Here is a 19,504-nt window from a genome sequence, read left to right as displayed (position 1 = left end):
TTTTTTGACTCTATGGAAATTTGGGCAGGACGGTCACCTTCAGCTCAGATCCTGACTGTGCATCCAGATGTGCAATGATGGAAATGTAGCTTCTGTAAGTAAATGACATTTCCATCACATCAGGTCATGGCCTGTTGGAAATGGAGCGGTGTGAAACATTTCCAGACCATGTCCAACACGTTTCTACTCAGTGTGAAAACTCACCATGGAAAGACTGGAACATACAATCATTTGATCACATCATGATTAACATCAATCAGACACCTGAACCATTAGGTCACTGACGAAGTTATGATGACCGAATTTCTCATGAAATGACAACTGAACTAACTGACTGGAAGAATTGCTTTAACTCCACGTGATCAGAGAGGCACAGCCTCAGACCGACTTGGCAGATGAATATTGATTGAATAATTTCTGTGTGAGGAATGTTCCAGCATCATAAACCAGGGGAACGTGCTGACTGAGCTGTGTCTTCATCTCTTCTGGGCAGTCGGACAGTTCACCCTTCATTCTGCTCTGATTCACTTTCCCAAAGTGGATCTACAGATTCTCAAATCTGGAGACTCGTTTTCTTATTTTGTTCCTTTTGATTTTTCTTGCTCCTGAATGATAATATATTCTAAACCTCGGATCAACCCTCTCCTTACCTCCCCTCCCCAAAATCACATCCTTCACAAAGGCAACCACTGAGCTGTTTTCTTTTGTGAATGAAATTCATAAGAAAAGTTAAAGTTCACAAGAAAATGGATGTAAACGGTTGATAGCTAAACTTTTGAAGCAAGGATATGAATCCAAGATTTTCTGATTATTAGACAAACACTCGAACCAATTAAGCTACTGAGCCAGATCACAAGTGCTGTGACAACTAAGGGCAGAGGAGGGCACTCTTTATTCTCATCCCACTTCTCCACAGGTCACAACATCTATGTGAACTTTTCCCACATCCTGATACAGTCAATCATGTACTCTATTTTTCCCAGAATAGAAGACACTGACCAGGTTTCTTTAATGAACAACAAAATTATCCATTTATTGTCAAACAAGTTTTAACTAGTCATGAAGTAAAGCATAAACACACAGGTGGAAATTTTAAAAGTTCCTTTTTCACCTTGAACAACTTTTAAAGTCCTTTTTTTTTATCTTCGAGCCACACGCACACACACACACACACACACAGGATAGCTGAAAAAATAAAAGGGATTTTTTTTTTAATTCAGCACTCTGTTACAGACAAAAAAAACCTCTTGGGCTGTTTATTTGCTCATTTTTGAAGGAATCATCAGATGAGATATGTTGCTCCAAAACTGGAATACAGTCTAACTTCCGAGTATACGTAGACAGGTCACTAGGGTATTTTAGAACAGTTCTTTTCAGAAGGCATTGAGAATTAATTCTAGCAGGCCTTCTTCAAAGACATGCGACAAGATGAATTAACTCAGTGGACTTCTCAGGGTCTTTTAAAGATTTTCTGGAAAATAAACTGGGTTGTGGTCTTCCCTCCTTCCTTGACGATTCTTCAGGCTAACTTTATCAGCTGCTCACTCTAGCAGGTGAAACACACTGACTGCTACAAGCAAAGGTTGTGAGTTTTCTGCTGTCTTAGGTTTGCGCTGCTGCTGCCAAGCTTGTCCAATCAAGGGGCATGATTGACTTCTCTGTCCACATTTCTCCCTATTACCAGGGTTTCTGTTCGATATTTAACTTGAATCATGTGACAACCAGTAAACATAGTTGCCAAATTGGTTCTTTTGGTGCCCTCTTGAAAAATAACTGGTCCTACATTTATTCAGTTTGACTATGACTTCTTCAAAAAATATTTGAACGAAAGAAACAGAATCCCTTCCATGACATCATGTATTTTCCCTGAGCTACAGGTTATTGCAAGTCTCTCTGGCTGTGTTTATTTTAGGTGATTTTGTACTCAGGTTCTTTTGGAATCCATGTGTTTGCAGATCTTTGTGAGTGAGAGATGTGGTAATATGTTTAAAAGATTTCCCTGTAAATTATTCATATCTCCATCTTTCCCCGAACTTTGTACAAACACATTAATAAGGGAATCACACACATCAGGCCGTCAAACCTGTCTGCTAAACATTGAAAGATGACAGTGTTTATTGTGACGGGGTTCCATTTATGAAGACACATCTTGATGGTTCACACATGTAAAAATGTGTAAATTATGACATAATGACATAAATAAACATTTCTTTGCACTTGCCATGCTTGGTGAACATTTCCTCTGCTGATGCCCCCTGAATATATTAGAGAACATGGTGACGAGGTTGAGATTAAAGTCTGTAAATATAGGCAGCAAACAGCAGCAGGGACTGCAGTGAACAAGATTTACGTGACATATTTGTGCTTCTATTGGTGGGTGAAATAAGATACTAAACACACAAAATCCTACATTTGAGCTCGCGTATAAGATTGCTCTGTCTATGGAGATAGCATCAAAGAATGTTCAGGAATTTTGTCCTTTACCAGTGATCGTAACACACTTCAGGGGAACATAAAAAAAAAACTGGTAAAATGGGCTTTCACATAACAGATGAACTTTTACACAGGGAAGTGTGAAGTGATACAATTTGGAAGGAAGAATTCCATATAAATGAAACGTTACAATTCTAAACTGGGTGCAGGAGCAGGGAGACAATGTACACCAATGTTAGAAGGATTGAAAAGGTAGCTAAGAGCAAATAGGACACTTGGCTTTATTAATATGGGCATGGAGTAAAAGCAAATAAGTTATGCTAAACCTTTATAAAATACTGGGAATGAATGGCCTCTTCCTGTACCTCCACAGAAAGCTTCCATTCCAGCTTTACACACACTCATCAGGATCACTCTCCACAGATCCTGTCACTCCAGGCTCGGACGCCCACTTCAGGATCACTCTCCACAGATCCCGCCATTCCAGGTTCGGACACCCACTTCAGGATCATTCTCCATACATCCCAGCACTACGGGCTCGGAGACCCTCTTCAGAGATCCTAAATCTCCAGACACGGACATCCTTTGAGGACCACTCTCCACAGATTCTTCCCTCCAGGCTCAGACACCCTCTTCAGCGTCACTCTCCATGCAGCCCGCCGCTCCACGCACGGATATCTCCCTCAGGATCCGATCAAAGAATGTTGCTTGTCACTTATCAGCTCAAGCCTGAATGTTGTTCAGGTCTTGCTGCTTGCAAGCCCAGACGGCTTCAGTATCTGAGGAGTTGTGAATCATCAGCGAACATTCCCACTTCTGACTTATGTTGAAGAGAAAGTCGTCAATGAAACAGCTGGGATGTTTGGGTCCAGGGCACTACCCTGAGAAACTACTGAAGCAATGTCCTGGACTGAGATGATTGGCCTCCACTAACCACAACATCTTGTTTTGTGCGAGGTACAACTCCAGCAAGTGGAGAGTTTTCCCCCTGATTCCCATTGACTTCAATTTTGCGAGGGATCCTTGATGCCACACTCACTCAAGGGCAATCACTCTCACCTCTCCTCTGGAATTCCACTCTTTCGTCTCTGTTTGGACCAAGCTGCAATGAGATCATAAGAACAGAAGATCAGAAGAACTAGTAGCAGGAGTAGGCCATTTGGCCCCTCGAGCTTGCTCCGCCATTCAAGAGGATCATGGCTGACCTGATCATGACCACAACCCCACTATCCTGCCTGCCCACATAACCCTTGGCTCTCTTGTAGATACAAATCTTGAAGACATTCAATGACCCAGCCTCCACTGCTCTCTGCGGTAAAGAATTCCAAAGATTAATGACCCTCTGAGAGAAGAAATACCTTCTTAAATGAAAAACCCCTAAATCTGAAACTGTGTTCCCTCTTTCTAGATTCCACCACGAGAGGAAACATCCTCTCAGCATCTACCCTGTCAAGCCCCCTCAGAATCTTATATGTCTCAATACGTTCTCCTTTCATTTTTCTCAACTCCAATGAGTATCGGTCCAACCTGCTCAGCTTTCCTCATAAGACAACACCTTCATCACAGGAATCAATCCAATGAACCTTCTCTGAACTGCCTCCAATGCAAGTATATCCCTCCTTAAATAAGGAGACCAAAACTGCACACAGTACTCTAGGCGTGGTTTCACCAGCACCATGACCATTTGCAGCAAGACTTCTCTACTTTTATACTCCATCCCCCTTGCAATAAAGGGTAACATTCCATTTGCCTTCCTAATTATTTGCTGTACCTGCATGGTAACTTTTTGTGATTCATGTACAAGGACACCCAGATCCTTCTACATCGCAGCATTCTGTAATCTCTCACAATTTAAATAATATTTTCCTGTTCTATTCTTCCTACCAAAGTGGATAACCTCACATTTTCCCACATTCTGCTCTATCTGGCAAGTGCCAAGCAGTGAACATCTCCCATGAGAGAGAAAAAAAATCTACCTTTTGATATTCAGAAGCATTCTCATCGTTAAATCCCCCACCATCAACATCTTGACCAGAAACATAACTGGACCAGTCACATCGATGCTGTGGCTATAAGCGCAGGTCAGAGATTACGAATTCTGCAGCAAGTATCTCACCTCCTGACACCCCAAATCCTATCCACCATCTACAAGGCACAAGTGGGATGGAATACATCCCACTCAACAACACTCAAGAAGCTCAACACCATCCAGGACAAAGCAGCCCACTTGATTGGCACCTAACCCGCCACCTGAAACATTCAATCCCTCCACAACCAGTAAACAGTGGCTGCAGTGTTTACCATCTCCATATGCACTGCAGCAACTCGCCAAGTATCCTTCAACAGCACCTTCCAAACTCGTGACCACGACCACCTCGAAGGACAAGGGCAGCAGATGCATGGGAACTCACTACCTGCAGATTCCCCTCCAAGTCACTCACCATCCTGATTTTGAACGATATCGCCATTTCTTCACTGTTGTTGGGTCACAATCCTTGAACTCCCTCCCCAATAGCACTGTGGGTGTTCCTGCACCATATGGACTGCATCAGTTCAAGAAGGCAGCTCTCCACCACCTTCTCAACGGCAATAGGAATGGGTAATAAATGCTAGCCTTATATACTATTTGTATTCCACAGTTGCTTTGAAATCACAGGCAATATAAATGGATTGGGAATGTCAATGGACAGGAACCATTAATGGATTGGGAAAGTCAATGGACTGGAAAATATCTGGATTGGGAAATTCTATGTACTGAGTTATATCAATGGATTGGGATATTGTGAAACATCAATGGATTAGGAAACAGGAATTAAAGGGACAGATGAAAGGATTGCAAACATCAATGGATTAGAATGTGGAGAGACAGGAGAAAACGATGCCATTTTAAGTCGGGTATTGGGGGGTTAGTAGGAACAGACCAGGTCTATTTTACTCTCTATCTCACTCCTTTCTTCCATCTGGCTCATTATCACATCCTCTCTCTCAGAGTGGTGGGAATCACTGGAACCCACACTTGCTGCTCAGGTTGTTTGGTTCCGGGAAAATACAAGATCCACATCAGATTGACAGGAAGGATAAATGTGATTCAGAGCCAATCATATTCCTTTTGGTGATGTGTGCTCAGCCTTGTTATATCAGCAAAGGCAGCAGGAAATGCAAATCCTGAAGAGTTTTGATAGAGTGAAGAAGGAGAAAGTGTTGCCAGTGTCAGAAGGGTCAGGAACCAGAGGAAACACATTTAAAGTAATTGGCAAAATAATGACAGTTTATTTATTTAGAAATACAGCACTGGAACAGGCCCTTCGGCCCACCTAGTCTGTGCCGACCAACAACCACCCATTTATACTAACCCTACAGTAATCCCATATTCCCAACCACCTAGCTACACTAGGGGCAATTTAGAACTGCCAATTTACCTAACACCTGCAAGTTTTTAGCAGTGGGAGGAAACCAGAGCACCCGGCGAAAACCCACAAGGTCATAGGGAGAACTTGCAAACTCCGCACAGACAGTACCCAGAATCAAACTCTGGTTCCCAGAGCTGTGAAGCTGCGGTGCTAACCACTGCGCCACTGTGCACCACTGTGTTGTGATGAGGAGATTGTTTTTTCAGCAGTGTGTTGCTCTGGTCTGGAATGCAATCCTGAAAGGTCAGTGGAAGCAGATTCAATGGTAACTCTAAATGGAATTGGATAAATACCTGACATGTAAAATATAACAGGGCAATGGGGGAAAGGACAGGAGTGCGGGATGTGGGATTAATAGAATAGCTCTGTTAAATATCCAGCATATGCACAGTAATAAGGTTCAGTGCTTTGACCTCAGATATTTTCACTCTATCAATGGCAGAGAAGGCTCGAGGGACCATGTGGCTACTCCTCATGTTCTTCCCAGTGTCCAGGATGAAGTGCAACAGGACACTGATTTCCAGATGGTTGAAACAATCAGCGGAAAACAAATGCAATGGGCATCCTTCAGGAAAACATCACATTTAAGATGAGAAACTAATCACAAGGCATGGAGGAAGATTGAACCCGTGATCTTCACTTTACGAAACTGACGCCTGACCAATTGGCAACCATGCCTCTGGGTAATTAGTACCTGAGGCTCCAGAGCAGGATTTGTGATTCTTTTTCAATTTGGTTGAAACAGCATCGAGAAACATGCACAGAAATAAAGAGGGATTGTGGAATGGGTAACAGATCCTCATTTACATCATCAGCATCATGAAATCTTCATTCAGACGCTCCATTCCCATCCTCAGCTTTTCTCACATCTGAACAATAATATAATTGAGTGGACATTGGGTTGTTACTGGGCAGATTATGTAAATAGATTGTGTACATTATCACAGGAAGTGATGTAATATAATCTGTACGGCACCTCATGGAGAGTTGTCGATGAAACCTTCCATGCAAGAAATGTAGAGTAAACTCAGGTTATTTTAACCATCAGACTCTTATAAATTCTGTACTAAGACTTGACAGATATCAGAATATTATATGGGGGCCGCAGTAAACTAAAGCGAAGATGGAGAAATCTTTGCCTCTACCGGAGAACTTTGAAAAGGTCACTGGATTGAACCAAGCCGAGGAGTGGCCGAGATGATTCCAGAGGTTTGCAAGGTATCGTACTGCATCGGGTCTCGTGCAGAAACCAGACATGGAGCAGGTCAGTACGCTATTGTATGCAATGGAGGGAGTGTGTATGCAACATCATCATGAAGAACAGAAGGTTACGTGTGAAGAAGTTATTGAGGCACTCAAGACCTATTTTAATTCAGGAATAAAATGTCATCGTGGAGCCAAATTTAAAACGTTGCATTTGCTGACAACGCAACCACCAGGTGACGCTGTACTAGCACATGCGCAAATGCAGCCTCTTCCACTGAAACATCACTGTGTGTGACATTCAGGCAGCTGCCAGGATGAAAGATGGCGCAATTCAATGTATCATGGAAAACAACTTCGACCCAAAAAGACTTTCAAAGGTTCCCGTCGCCGCCTCCATCCCACCCCCAACAATCCCCCGCTCCCTCCTGAGCATTTGCCAGTTATATAGTACCAAGTCATCTTAATTCACCTAAAGTGAATTACTTTCGGAGCCGTGACTGTCGTTTCATAAGCAAATATGGCACATATCTACACAATGGACATGTTTTGGTTGATACTCGGAAAACGTTGTGCTGTTTGAAGTCTCTTCAGAAGGACAGCACCCCTGACAGTGCTGCACACCCTCTGTAATTCAGTGAAGTTTCATAGAGTCATAGAGTTATACAGCACAGAAACAGGCCCTTCGACCATCGTGTCTGTGCCGGCCATCAAGAACCTATCTATTCTAATTCCATTTTCCAGCACGTGGCCGTAGCCTTGTATTCTGTGGCGTTTTGAGTGCTCATCTAGATACTTCTTAAATGTTGTGAGGGTTCCTGCCTCTACGACTCCTTCAGGCAGTGTGTTCCAGATTCCAACCACCCTCGAGGTGAAACATTTTTTCCTCAAATCCCCTCTAAACAGTGCCATCCCATTCTCCGGCCACTCACTCCCCGCTTCCCCCACCACCAGCCCCATCCTGCTCTCTGGCCGCTCACACTCCAGGCCATGGGCCGTGCCGCTCCCTCCTCTCGGCCACTCGCTCCAACATTGCCCCATCACCCCTCGAGGCCCGCCTTGCTTCTGCGGGTGGTGCGGTGATGAATGATCAAATGTTGGAGCGAGTGGCTGAGAGAAGGGAAGCGGCATGGCCCAGAGCTAGTGTCTGGAGGGACGTGGGGAGAAGTACGGCATGAGTGGACGGAGAGAGGGCAGTGCGGGGGTTGGTGGGGATGTGGGTAGCGAGCGGCCGGAGGGCGGGGGAGCGGGGTAGCAGGGAGCGGGCAGCGAGCGGCCTGGAGTGAGTGGCCGAGGGGGGAGAGCGTTTTCTCGCGCATGCGCCAGTTAGTCCTGGAAGACGTAGGCTGAGCATGCGCAGCATCTCAGAGCGCAGGAGACTGTCTGTGCATGTGCGCAGCTTGGAGCGCTCTGATGACGTCGGCTGGCCGCTGCATTGTCAGGAATCACTTTGAATTTCATAAGCGTACAAAACAGAAAGGGGAGAGCATTCATTCATTTATCAATGACTTGTACAAACTCACGGAGGTTTGTGAATACGACAACTTAAGAGAAGAGCTGAATGGAGACAGGATTGTGTTCGGGGTATTAGACAACACCCTTTCAGATCATCTACAGTCCAGGGCTGATCTCACATTAACGAAAGTGATTCAATTGAGCAAACAAGCAGAGGTTAGAAAGTTTAACCAATCCGTTGTCCGAGGGGACAGGGAGAGTCTGATCTCGAGAGTAGCAGACTCAATTGAATTTGTTAAGAAAACAAAAGGAAAAATTAGTGGTAAAAGACAAGAAAGATGGGAAGAGCATCTAGTGGTAGCTGCAACCAATTGCAGTAGGTGTGGCCGAGAGAGACACAAGTGGGAAAACTGTCCCGCCAAAGAAGCTGAGTGTTTTTCCTGCAGAAAGATGGGACACTTTCAGTCAGTGTGTGGCAGTAAAATACCAGCACTGAATATAATTAAAGGGAAATTCCCAGAGAGCAAAAACATTAATGAAGTACAGGATATCCAAAGTGTGGAAATACATTTTTTAGGTGAAATCCAGAAAACAGGTGAGAGTTGCTGAACGACAGAAATTCTTAAATATTTTAAGATAGAGGTAGATAGATTCTTGATAAACAAGGGGGTGAAAGGTTATTGGGGGCAGGTGGGAATGTGGAGTTGAGGTTAAAATCAGATCAGCCATGATCTCATTGAATGGTGGAGCAGACTGGAGGGGCCGAGTGGTCTACTCCTGCTCCTAATTGGTATGTTTGTATGTAAGAATACATGTTCTGGATACAATGAGAACTATCATTTGTTTGGAAATGGATTTGAAACCCCTTTTATCAAAACGTTATAGAGCTTTAATTTTTCTACAATTAACAGACAAATCCTTGTGGAGTTGAGATTGACAGAAACAATGGGCTGGATTCTATAGAGCCTTCGACGTCGAGATCTGTGGTGGGGGTGGGGTGGGGGCCGCCTGAAGATGGCCCCGGATGAGGCCCGCCACGGACCTCAACGCCGGCAGGGCCTGGCTCGATATTGCCGGCGATGGCGAGGCCTTGTGGGGGACCTCCACCGCTCGGCAACGGGACCACAAACCTGCATTAATTATTATCCCATCACTTCCTGATGTTCCGCTGCGATCTTCAGCCCAGTGGCCGGCACTGCCGTGCCTTCGGAGCCCCATCCGGGCAAATGAGGTGCAACACTGGTGGGCAGTGGGGAGAAGGTAAGTTTCTCAGTGTGAGGGTGGGGGGACGGAGTCAAATTAATGTCATGGGTGTAGGGGATGGTGGGAAGGGTTATAGTTTACAGTTTGTGCAGTTTTGGGCGGAAGGTCAGATGGTAAAGGTAGGTTTTGGGAGGGAAGGGCAAATAATTAATTTAACTGTTATTGGGGGGATGGGAGAGAGGCAAAAGCAATGTATTTATTTCATTTCATTTCATCTTCCTTTTTCCAGAAGGACTAACAGCCCTTTAAAAATGGCTGACAATCCAGTACAGTACTACGGCAGTGCTGCACTATCAGAAATGCTGTTTTTCAGGTGAAACAGAAAACTGAGGATCCCTCTGCCCTCTCAGGTGGATGTCAAAGGTACCATGGCACTATTTCAGAGAATAGAAGGGGAATTATTTCTGGGATGCTGGTCATTATTTAACCCTGAATCAACATCACTTAAAAACAGAATATCTCGTTTCTATCACATTGTTGTTTCTGGGAGCTTGCTGTGCGCACATTGGCCACCATGTTTCCTACATGACTACACTTGGAAAGTCCTTCATTGGCTATAAAAGGCTTTGCAATGTCCTGTGGTCGTGAAATGCAAGTCTTGCTTTTTCCATTGTTATCAGTGTCATTGTGATCAAAAGATAGGATTCGTGAACACAAAGTTTAAATCAATTTTGATTAAAATAATGTAAAAGCATCTATATTCTTGCACTGTACTTAATAATCTCCATCTTCCTATCCTTGCAGAGTGCAATGTCATCGACCCTGAAATTGATTCCAGAATCTCATGGAATCTTCGACTCATAGAAAGTTTAAGGCACAGAAAGAGGCCACTTGGCCCTCAGACAATTTCAGCCCAGTTCTGATGAAAGGTCACAGATCACAAACGTTAACTCTGTTTCTCTCTCCACAGATGCTGCCAGACCTGCTGAGTATTTCCAGCATTTTCTGTTTTTATTTCAGATTTCCAGCATCTGCAGTATTTTGCTTCTGTGTTACTTTGAAAGTTAAAACTGAACCACCTGTTTACAATTCACAGTGGGGTCTCCCATGAAATGATTCTGTATAATATTGATATAATGAATACAGATTCCGACACAGAGCTTCCTGTGGGGAATTGGGGATATGAAAACCAGCAGACTCTGCAGGGATTTCCACTGGGAGCACAAATTCACAAAATCTACCTTTTATATATCGATTCATTTTGATTGTCCTTATGGAAAATTATTTTGCAACAATTTAAACATCAACCCACAGCTCCAAAACTGGGCCAATTATGAGGTCATCCTCTGACAGGTCATGTGACAGCTGGAGCCACAAGACATCAGAACCAGATTTGTGACTGGATTAAAACCCGGAATCCTGTCCCAATGGCTTTTCAAATAAAGCTGTTGCTGTTTGAAAACACAGCAGTTAAACTTTCTGCCTGACCATGAGGGGAGCTAGGGAGAAATTTACAAAACTCAATCCTTCAACAAAATAGTTCAAAAATCATTAATATCGAAATCATGTGAGGATTTATGTGCAGGAGAAACAAGCAGAATATAGAAAGTACAGAGGAGAGCTGCAAAAGGAAATGAGATCTGCAAGAGAATGTATGAGAAAAGATTAGCAGGTCACATAACTGGGAACACAGAAGTCTTTTCCCAACATATGGACAGTCAGTGAAAGGGGGGATCAATTAGGAGATCCTGTGGAGACAGAGGGTGTGGCTGAGGCACTAATTAAGTATCACAAAATAAGCGGATGCTGCAAATGTCACAGTCAAGGAGGAGGAAGTGAAGAAATTGGTCAGGATGAAAATAGATAAAGTGGAGACAATTACAAGATTGGCAGCTCTCACAGTAGAAAAGTCACCCAGTTTGAATGGGCTGCATCCTGGGTTGCTGAGAGAAGTAAGGGTGGAAATATCAGAGACTCGAACCACAATCTTTCAATCCTCCTTAAGTATGGGAATGTTGCCAGTGGACTGGAGGATGCAGGTAAGCTTGGGTATTTCGATCTTTGTTTAATTTGACCATTTTTATAATGTATCCATTGGAATAACTAACAAGGTCAAGAAAGCCAATTTATAATTAACACATGACCAAAGGAGCCATTTTGTGTTCAGTACTAACGTGCCGTGTGGAGGACACTATTTGTGCTTAAACATTAGCACAACACGGGAAGAAACGGTTACCGATTATAAGCTCTCACTCAATTGGTGCAGAGTATGAGCACCAGGGGTTACTTCTGACAGTTGAAGAGATCATCGCATCTCATTGGATAGCTACCACCCACTCCAAACTGGGCAGCCCCCAATCAGTTAGGTGCTGTCCTGCCACAACCTGCTTGCTTCAATGGGTGCTTGGAGCTTAGAGAGTCATCTCTCAACAGGCGGATCGATAATCAATGCACCAAGAAAAACAAGCTCAACAAAGAAGACACCAGTCCTTCGCATCGCAAGCTGGAATGTGAGGATCATGTGTCCTGGCCTTACTGACACCCTTCTGCAGGTTGATGACACACACAAGACAGCTTTGATGGACAAAGAACTCACAAGGCTCAATGTGGACATTGCTGTGCTGCAAGAAACTAGACTCGTTCAAAGTGGATCCCTCAAAGAGAAACACTACACCTTCTTCTGGCAGGGGAAAGCCCAAGAGGCAAGTCGTGAGCATGGAGTTGTTTTCACAGTAAAATACACGCCACTTGAGATGAGTGAACCAGCCACAGTAGGCTCAGAGAGACTTCTTACTCTTCACTTGTCAACAAGCGTGGGCCCAGTTAATCTCATGTGCATCTATGTCCCGACACTCACCTCCACCCCAGATGTCAAGGATCAATTCTATGTGACACTTGATACTGCCATCAGTAGAATTCCCAGCACTGAGGGACTGTACCTTCTAGGAGACTTCAACGCAAGCTTGGGTACTGACTACAGCTTGGCCAACGAGCATAGAGCACCAGGGGATTGGCAAGATGAATGAAAATGGACAGAGGTTGCTGGAGCTATGCTGTCACCATGGATTCTGTGTGATGAACAGCTACTTCCAGGTCAAGCTGTGCCACAGGGTGTCCTGGAGACATCTGAGATCACACCACTGGCACTAGCTAGACCTTATCATCACCAGACATACCACCCTCAGCAGTGTCCTCATCACTCACAGCTATCACAGTGCTGACTGTGACACTGACCACTCCCTGGTGTGTAACAAGGTCAGGCTTCAGCCAAGGAAGCTTCATCCATCCAAGAAGAACGTCGTCCTCAGATCAACACTTGACGAACCACTGATCCAGAAAGGACCCAGGAGTTCCTCAACATCCTCGATCAGGCTCTTTCAGACAACAATGCTCAAGGTCTCAGTGCGGTGTCAAAGTGGAATCATCTGTAAACAAGCAGATGGAAAGGTGAGTGGAGCATTACCTTAAACTCTACATAACGGAGAATATTGTCATTGAAGTGGCTCTCAGTGCCATTCCAGACTTCCCTGTCATGGAGGAGCTGGACAGTGACCCCACCATAGTGGAGCTCAACAAAGCCATTAACCATCTTGCCAGTGGTAAAGCCCCGGGAAATGATGGTATTCCACCTGGAATCATCAAAAGTGGAAAAGCGGTTCTACTGCAGCATCTCCATGAACTTCTGTGTCTCTGTTGGAAGGAAAGATCTGCTCCTCAAAACATGCGTGATGCAAACATTGTCACCTTGTACAACAATAAGGGGGAATCGCAGTGACTGCAGCAATTAGCGAGGCATCTCCTTGCAAAGTATTGTGGGGAAGGTCTTTGCTCGCATTGCTCTGACCAGATTGCAGACCCTGGCATCCCACATCTATCCTGAGTCTCAGTGCAGCTTCAGAGCTGGTAGATCGACAGTCGACATGATTGTCTCACTTCGGCAGTTACAGGAGAAGTACTGTGAACAGTACAGACCACTCTACATTGTCTTTACATATGAACATACGAATTAGGAGCAGGAGTGGGCCACTCGTCCCTTCGAGCCTGCTTCACCATTCAATAAGCTCATGGCTGAACTGATTACTCCACATTTCCATCTACCTCCGATAACCTTTCACCCCCTTGCAGAAAAAGAATCCATCCATCTCTCCCTTAAAAATATTCAAAGACTCTGCTTCCACCACCTTTTGAGGAAGACTCACGACCCTCTGAGGGGGAAAATTGCTCCTCATCTCTGTCTTAAATGGGTGACCCCTTATTTTTAAACAGTGACCCTAGCTCTAGATTCTCCCACAAGGGGAAACATCCTTTCCACATCCACCCTGTCAAAACCCCTCAGGATCTTGTATGTTTCAATCATGTCGCCTCTTTCTCTTCTAAACTCTAGTGGATACGAACCTAGCCTGTCCAATCTTTCCTCGTAAGACAGCCCACCCATTCCATGTATTAGTCTAGTAAACCTTCTCTGTACTACCTCCAATGTATTTACAACCTTCCATAAATAAGGAGACCAGTACTGTACTCAGTATTGCAGAAGAGGTCTCACCAATGCCCTATATAGCTGAAGCATAACCTCCCTACTATTGTATTCAATTCCCCTGACGATAAATGATAACATTCTATTAGCTTTCCTAATTACGTGCTGTACCTGCAGACTAACCTTTTGCGATTCGTGCACAAGGACACCCAGATCCCTCTGCATCTCAGATCTCTGCAATCTCTCACCATTTAGATAATATGCTTTTTTATTCTTCCTGCCAAAGTGGACAATTTCCCACTTTCCCACATTATACTCCATTTGCCAGGTCTTTGCCCAGTCACTTAACCTATCTATATCCCTTTGTAGCCCCCTTATGTCCTCTTCACAACCTACTTTCCGACCTATCTTTGTCATCAGCAAATTTAGCAACCATACTTTTGGTCCCTTCATCAAAGTCATTTCGAGAATTGTAGAAGGTTGAGGCCCCAGCACAGATCCCTGTGGACCACTCGTTACTTCTTGCCAACCAGAAAATGACCCATTTATGCTGACCCTCTGTTTCCTGTTCGCTAGCCAATCTTCTATCCATGCCAATATGTTACCCCTGACACCATGAGCTTTTATTTTCTGCAATAACCTTTGATATGTCACCTTATCCTTCTGGAAATCGAAGTACAATACATCCACCGGTTCCCCTTTCTCCACAGCACATGTAACTCCCTCAAAGAACTCCAATAAATTGGTTAAACATGATTTCCCTTTCACAAAACTATGTTGACTCTGCCTGGTTACCTTAATGTTTTCTAAATGCCCTGCTATAACATCTTCAGTAATCGCTCCTAACATTTTCCCGAAGACAGATGTTAAGCTGACCGGCCTGTCGTTTCCTGCTTTCTGTCTCCCTCCCTTTTTGAATAAATGAATTACATTCGCTACTTTCCAATCTAACAGAACCTTCCCGAAGCGATGGAATTTTGGAAAATTAAAACCAGCGCATCAACTATCTCACTAGCCACTTCAGGACCTGGCGACTTGTCAGCCCGCAGCTCCAACAATTTGTTTAGTACCACTTCCCTGGTGATAGTAATTGTCTTGAGTTCCTCCCTCCCTTCCATTTCCTGACTTACAGCTAATACTTGGATGTTATTTGTGTCCTCAATAGTGAAGACCAATCCAAAGTATCTGTTCAATTCATCTGCCATCTCTTAATTATCCATTATTAATTCCCCAGACACACTTTCCATAGGACCAACACTCACTTTGTGAACTCTTTTCTTTTTAAAATATCTATCCAAACTCTTACTAGTTGTCTTTATATTTCTTGCTAGCTTTCTCTCGTACTCTAATTTTACCTTCCTTATCAATCTTTTAGTAATTCTTTGCTGTTTTTTAATATTCTGTCCAATCTTCTGACCTGCCTCCCACCTTTGCACAATTATAGGCTTTTTCTTTAAGTTTGATTGTATCTTTAACTGTTTTCATTAAACATGGATGGTGAGTCCCACCTTTGGAATTTTTCTTTCTCGTTGAAATGTATCTATTCTGTGTATTCTGAAATTTTCCTTAAATGTCTGCCACTGCATCTCTATTGACTTATCCCTTAACCTAATTTGCCAGTTCACTTTAGCTGGCTCTGCTTTCATGCCCTTATAATTGCCCTTATTTAAGTTTAAAATACTAGTCTGGGACCCACTCTTCTCTCCCTCAAAGTGAATGTAAAATTCAATCATATTATGATCGCTACTACCTAGGGGCACCTGAACTATGAGGTCATTCGTTAATCCTATCTCATTGCACAATGCCAGGTCTAGTATAGCCTGCTCTCAGGTTGGCTCCAGAACTTATTTTTCCAAGAAATTATCCCAAAAACATTCTGTGGACTCCTCATCTAGGCTACCTCTGCCCATCAGAATTTTCCAGACTATCTGGATATCAAAATCCACCATAATTATTGCTGTACCTTTCTGACAAGCTGCCATTATTTCTTTTTTTATACCCCATCCTGCAGTGTGGTTAATGTTAGGTGGCCTGTACACCACTCCCACAAGTGACTTCTTGCCTGTATTATTTCTCATCTCAACTCAAACTGCTTCTGCATCGTGATCTCCTGAACTTAGGTCATCCCTCTCTATTGCGCTAATACCACCATTAATTAACAGAGTTACCCCACCACCTTTTCCAAGCTTCCTGTCCTTCCTAAATGCCATGTAACCTCCAATATTCACATCCCAATCGATGTCGCCCTGCAGCCAGATCTCTGTAATGACTATCAGATCGTACTTATTTATTCTATTTGTGCTCTCAGTTCATCTGCTTTGTTTCGAATGCTCCATGCATTCAGATACAGAGCATTTAGTTTTGTCCTTTTATTATTTTTGTAACCTCTAGCCTTATCTGTTGATTTACTCTTAGATTTGTCTGCTCTGTCCCTTCCTGTCACAGTCTGTTTATCATTTCCCATATTTATACCTTTCTCTCTTGCCTTGTCTCTCCTCCTTGATTCACCATATCTTCCCAAATTTGATCCCTTGCCCCCACTATTCAGTTTAAAACCGTCTCTACTTCCCTCGTTATGTGGCTCGCTAGAACACCGGCACCAGCACGGTTCAGGTGCAGACCGTCCCAACGGTACAGCCACCACTTTCCCCAGTACTGGTGCCAATGTCCCACGAACCAGAACCCACTACTACCACACCAGTTTTGAGCCACGCATTAATTTCTCTAATCTTATTTGTCCTATGCCAATTTGCACATGGCTCAGGTAATAATCCAGAGATGATTAACTTTGAGGTTCTGCTACTTATTTTCTGCCTAGTTCCTCATACTGACTTTGCAGAACCTCTAACCTTGTCCTGCCTATGTCAATGGTACCGACATGGACCACGACGACTGGATCCTCCCCCTCCCATTGTATGATTCTCCCCAGCCCTGAGCAGACGTCCTGAATCCTGGCACCGGCAGGCAACACAGCCGTCTGGACTCTTGCTCTTTGCTGCAGAGAACAGAGTCAATCCACCTGACTATACTGTCCCCTACTACCACTACATTCCTTTTTTCTCACTCTTTGAGCCGCAAACTTTTCTTTTATTTCCAAAATATACTTTATTCATAAAAACCTGTAACAATTACATTGCCAAACAGTTTAAAACAGCATCAAAAAATACAAAAATTTCAAGGAAGACCAGCAAGTTTCGGGCAGACCAAAGGGCGTCTTTCACCGAATTGATAGTCCTCCAGCAGCAGTTGATGTTTGTCTCGGTGTGCGTCCCTGCGAACAGCCCGGAGAGCACAGACTCCTGTGTTACAGAGCTGCTTGGGATGAACCTTGACAAAAACCACTGCCTCTCTTTCCACACCTGCTTTGCAAAGGCACATTCCAGGAGGATGTGGGCGACCGTCTCTTCCCCACCACAGCCAACGCGGGGGCACTGTGTGGAGGGGGCGAGACTTCGGGTGTGCATGAAGGATCTGACGGGGAGGGCCCTTCTCACCACCAGCCAAGCTACGTCTTGGTGCTTGTTTGAAAGTTCTGGTGATGAGGCATTCCGCCAAATGACTTTGACGGTCTGCTCGGGGAACCATCCGACATGATCCACCGTTTCCTTTTCCCGTAGGGCCTTGAGGACATTCCGTGCAGACCACTGCCTGATGGACCGGTGGTCAAAGGTGTTTTCCCGTAGAAACTGCTCCACGAAGGATAGGTGGTACGGCACCGCCCAACTGCATGGAGCGTTCCGCGGCAATGTGACCAGGCCCATCCTTCGCAACACCGGGGACAGATAGAACCTCAGCACGTAGTGACACTTGGAGTTTGCGTACTGGGGATCTACACACAGCTTGATGCAGCCGCACACGAAGGTGGTCATCAGGATGAGGGCCACGTTGGGTACATTTTTCCTGCCCTTGTCCAGAGATTTGAACATCGTGTCCCTCCGGACCCGGTCCATTTTAGATCCCCAGACGAAGCGGAAAATGGCTCGGGTGACTGCCACGGCGCAGGAGTGGGGTATGGGCCAGACCTGCGCCACGTAGAGCAACAACGTGAGCGCCTCGCACCCGATGACCAGGTTCTTACCCACAATGGAGAGAGATCGCTGCCCCCACATGCCCAACTTTGTCGTACCTTGGCTACTCGCTCCTCCCATGTTTTGGTGCACGCCCCGGCCCTTCCGAACCATATCCCCAGCACCTTCCGGTAGTCTGACCTGACGGTGAAGGGGACAAAGGATCGGTCAGCCCAGTTGCCAAAGAACATGGCCTCGCTCTTGCCGTGGTTAACTTTGGCTCCCGAGGCCAGTTCGAACTGGTCGCAGATGCTCATCGTTCTGCGCACGGACAGCGGATCCGAGCAGAAAACGGCGACGTCATCCATGTACAGGGAGGTTTTGACCTGAGTGCCTCCGCTGCCTGGGATTGTCACCCCTCTTATGCTCGCATCCTTCCTAATATACTCAGCAAAGGTTTCAATACAGCAAACAAACAAGTCCGGGGACAGAGGGCAGCCCTGTCTGACTCCAGATTTGATCGGGAAACTTTCAGATTCCCACCCGTTGATTGAGACTGCGCTATTGATGTTTGTGTAGAGCAGTTGGATCCAATTGCAGATTCCCTCCCCAAACCCCATTTTGGAAAGCACGTCCATCATGTAGGTGTGCGATATCCTGTCAAAAGCCTTCTCCTGGTCCAGGCTGATGAGGCAGGTGTCCACCCTCCTGTCCCGTACGTAGGCGATCGTATCCCTGAGTAGCGCGAGACTATCAGAGATCTTCCTGCCGCGAACAGTACAGGTCTGATCGGGGTGAATCACCAACTCCAGAGCAGACTTGACTCGACTGGCTATGACTTTGGACAGAATCTTGTAATCAACATTAAGCAGTGAGATGGGCCGCCAATTTCTGATTTCTGCCCTCTCCCCCTTCTGCTTGTAACTGATGGTGATGATGCCTTTTCTCATGGATTCTGACATGCTGCCGGCCAGGAGCATACTCTCGTATACTTCCAGCAGGTCCGTGCCGACCCAGTCCCCAGGGCCGAGTACAACTCGACCGGTAAGCCGTCGCTCCCGGGAGTTTTACTCGTCTCGAAAGACTCGACGGCCTTTGTCAGCTCGTCCAGAGTTAGCGGCTTGTCCAGTCTCTCCCTCCTGCTGTCATCTAAGACCTCTGTGATAGATGACAGGAAGGACTGGGAGGCTCTGCTGTCTGTGGGCTTCGCGTCATACAGCCCAGCATAAAAGTATTTGCTGATCCTTAGTCTGTCGGACTGCGAAGACGTTACCGAGACATCTTCTTCCTTCAGGCTGCTGATAACAGAGCTCTCTCTG

This window comes from Heterodontus francisci, unplaced genomic scaffold, assembly GCF_036365525.1.
Source record: "Heterodontus francisci isolate sHetFra1 unplaced genomic scaffold, sHetFra1.hap1 HAP1_SCAFFOLD_618, whole genome shotgun sequence".
Taxonomy (NCBI): domain Eukaryota; kingdom Metazoa; phylum Chordata; class Chondrichthyes; order Heterodontiformes; family Heterodontidae; genus Heterodontus; species Heterodontus francisci.
The sequence above is the reverse complement of the archived record's forward strand: the minus strand, read 5'-3'. Positions refer to the sequence as shown.